This window comes from Epinephelus fuscoguttatus, linkage group LG6, assembly GCF_011397635.1.
Source record: "Epinephelus fuscoguttatus linkage group LG6, E.fuscoguttatus.final_Chr_v1".
Classification (NCBI taxonomy): Eukaryota; Metazoa; Chordata; class Actinopteri; order Perciformes; family Serranidae; genus Epinephelus; species Epinephelus fuscoguttatus.
This window is the reverse complement of record NC_064757.1, coordinates 1,257,933-1,261,622: the sequence shown is the minus strand read 5'-3', so window position 1 is coordinate 1,261,622 and position 3,690 is coordinate 1,257,933. Positions and strand designations below refer to the sequence as shown.

Genomic DNA, 3,690 nt, shown 5'->3' with positions numbered 1-3,690 from the left:
CCGCAGCCTCAGTGCCCCCCTGAGAAAAGACGACACCAACCGCTGGCACCCCACGGTGGCATTCTCAACCAAAACATGTCGCGATGAAATTGCCGCCACATACACCCTCAAGGTGGAAGGAGTGTGACCATCCTCCAAGAGAGACTGGAGAAACTCCAGAATTGTGGCCACCGTACAAGAGGCGGGATCCTCCCCCCTGCCCCTGCACCTGACCGCCTCAGTGCAAGCAGTCAGGAGCGGGTCGGGCCCTGCAGTGGCCAGACCCAAAGCTGGAGACGGCAGGGGTCGGGGTGCCAAATCCGACCCCCCAGCTGTGACAGGAGATCCATCCTCTCTGGGAGGCGCCATGGCGAGCCGCAGCAAAGCCTCGGCAGCAGTGGAAACCAAATCCTCCCTGGCCAGAACGGGGCCACCAGGAGGAGACGGTGGCCCTGTTGAAGGACCCGCTGTAGCGTCGGGAGGATCAGAGGCAATGGCGGAAAGGCATACAGGAGGCCGTCGGGCCACTCGTGCCCCAGGACATCCCGTCCCAGAGGACTGTCCCCCTCTGTCCAGGAGAACCAGAGGGGACAATGAGTTGACTCCCTCGAGGCAAAAAGATCCACCTCCGCCCTGCCGAAAATGCCCCAGACCATCCCCACGACCTCCGGATGAAGCCTCCATTCCCCCGGAGGAGGCTTGTGTCGGGAAAGGAAGTCTGCCACCCGATTCTGGTCGCCGGACAGCCACACAGCCCGCAGGCTGGACAGACGGGGAGCGGCCCATGTAAGCAGGCGCCGGGACGCGCACTTAACAGTCGCACCGACTTGGTGCCCCCCTGATGGTTGATCTGGGAGACAACAGCCTTGTTGTCTGACCGGATCAGCACATGTCTCCCCTGTAGATGCGGTAGAAAGTGCCTGAGCGCCAGATGGACGGCCCGCAGCTCCAGGACATTGATGTGACATGCGCGGTCCCGGACAGACCACTGTCCCTGAGCCGGCCTGCCATGCCAGACCGCACCCCATCCTGAACGGGATGCATCCGATGTGACGGTCTCCCGAAAGGATGGGATAGCACCCAGGGGCGCACCCCCCAGCAGGAATGCCCGGTCCCTCCAAGGCACCAGGATGCGAACGCATGCCTGCGAGACAGTGATCAGTCTGCGCCTGTGGAGCTTGGGGTCCAGGCGAAAACCGTTCAGCCACATTTGGAGGGGGCGCAATGCCAACAGGCCAGAAGGAATGGCCGTCGACGCGGCCGTCAGCTTGCCCAGTAGGCGAAGATACATGACGAACGGCAGCCGCTCGCCCCTCCTGAAGAGAAGAAGGAGTCGGAGGATGTCGTCCACACGACGCTCTGACAGATAGGCCTTCATGGCCACAGAGTCCAGGACTAGACCTAGGTAGGCGGCCCGCTGGGTGGGGACCAAACAGCTCTTCTCCATGTTGACCGTGAGGCCCAGCCGGGCCACATGTGTCAGAAGGCGGGCCGTATCCTGGACCACCTGGGCCCGGGAAGGTGCGCACACCAGCCAATCGTCCAGGTATGGCAGCACCTTCATGCCCCCAGCCTGTAACGGCGCCAGAGCCGCTGCCACGCACCGGGTAAAGACCCTGGGAGACAGGGAGAGCCCAAAGGGGAGCACCCTGAACTGATAGTGGCGGTCCCGAAAGGCAAATCGCAGGAAGGGCTGATGATGAGCCGCAATGGGTACATGAAAGTACGCGTCCTTCAGGTCGATGGACGTGAACCACTCGCCTTGCCGGATCACGCGCATCACATCCGCTGAGGTCAACATATGGAACGGTAAAAACTTCAAGTACCTGTTTAGGCCGCGTAGGTCCAAGATGGGACGGAGTCCGCCGTCCTTCTTGCCGACGAGGAAGTAGGTTGAGTAGAGTCCCCCGGGTTGAAGGAGAGGGTCCACCGGTGTGATGGCGCCCTTGTCCAGGAGGGTGGACAGCTCCTGGGCTAGGGCTTGGGCCTTGGCCGAGTCGTGGATGACCGTCATGGTGACCCGGCCAAAGGCTGGGGGCCGGCGTCGGAACTGCACTTCGTAACCCCGGGTCAGGGTGGCAACTACCCAGGGGTCTGGCGAGCAGGCAGCCCAGTGACTGAGCTGCTGCTGGGAAAAGCAGCCGACGACCGGCCCCGTGGCCCTAGCGCCGAGGCCCCCGGCCCCTGGAGGAGCCGGAAGTGCGGCGGTCGGGCTTGGGGTCCTGAGGCTTCCGAGGTGAGCGGCGCAGAGTGGAGCGAAAGTCACCCGCTGACTTCCTCTCATCCCGCCGCCGGTGGCCACCCCGGGGAGATTGTCGTGGAGGACCCTGAGGGCAGATGAAAAACTCCTCGAGCTGCCCCTGGAAACAGGTGCTCTCTTATGGAGGCTCGCAAGCCGCCGCCTGGTGTCGCCGGCCTCAGCGGTGCGGTCCAGTGCATCCAGAGCAGCAGAGCCAAACAGCTCCCCAGGTTCTGCTGGCACCCGAAGGACCCTACGAGTCGCCTCCGTCAGAGGTGACTGTGCCAACCAGACATGACGGCGAGTGTGGACAAGCGTCCGACATCAGCCGCCCCAGCTCCTCGCCTGGTAGGCAAAAGCCTGCAGTGACGCATCACACATGTCGCGGACGGAGTCGCCCACCTGTGCCTCCTGCAGGGAGGCTGAGAGGGCAAGGAGTAAGTGGGAGAGGGTGTTCCCCAAGCGGCCGACACGTGCTGCTGTGTTGTAGGCCTTGCAGATGTAATCGTCCGTAACTTTACACTGCGCAGAAGGGCACTTAGGGGACTTCAGCGCCTCATCCGGAGCCACAATCAAGGCCGCGATTGGAGGCTCAACCGCCGGCATGTGGAGGAGCCCCACCGACTCGGCATCCTCCATGGCAGCCAAGGCCCGATCATCCGACCCCGGCCTGGTGAGGGCTGAAGTGTCCCTCCAACAGGAGTGCAGCTCCTTCAAGAAGTCCGGAGAATGCGGCACTGTAACCTCGCCGGGGGAGGGTTGCGCCTATGGAACGCACTGGGCGCCTGCCCCCGGCTTGGGGCATCGAGCTGTAGACGTGCCAGGGCTGCTTGGATGATGGCCCCCATGGAGGAGTCATCAGACCCCCGCCGAGAACTCTGGGCAGAGGAACGGGAGGAGCCTGCCGCCAGAGGGGCCGGACTACCTTATGAGTCCCGAACTGACTCGACGGCTGCGATGGAAAGCGCATCGTCCCAGTGGCGGTGGTGACTCCTGAGCCGGCACAACAGCAGGAGGTGCACTACCCGGAGCCTGATTGTGTTTCTTGAGGAGCGCCTTAAGGTGGTCCATGTCTGCAGCAAAGCGGTCGACCTTGGAGGAGAGCTGGTCTGTCCGCCTTCCTCCTTTTCGCGGGAGCAGCATTCCCACTCCGCGTGGCAGTCCTCTTCTGCGCAGGAGCTCCGCAGAAGTCCGGCCTCTCAGACTGGAAGGGAGGGAGACAGGCCGGAGGACCCAGTTGGGCCAGTCGGGCCAACCTCACTGACCGAGGCATGATACTGCAGTTCATGCAGGCCTCGTCAGTGAGGGCCTCCTGCAGGTGGTCCACGCCAAGACAGGCCACACAGTGGTCATGGCCGTCTTCAGGCTCAAGGGGGGTCATGCAGTTGCCACAGGCGTGCGCCATTTGCAACCAGGTGGAGAAGCCAGTGAGGAGCCCAGAAAAGTATGACACTGCCGGGAGCGGAAATGTC

At 63.1% G+C, this 3,690-nt stretch overlaps 1 pseudogene; it reads right to left on the bottom strand.

Annotated features, from left to right (window-relative positions):
- Positions 1-230: 230 nt before the first annotated feature.
- LOC125890484 (uncharacterized) lies at positions 231-2,857 on the bottom strand (annotated as a pseudogene).
- Between the last annotated feature and the right edge of the window lie 833 nt (positions 2,858-3,690).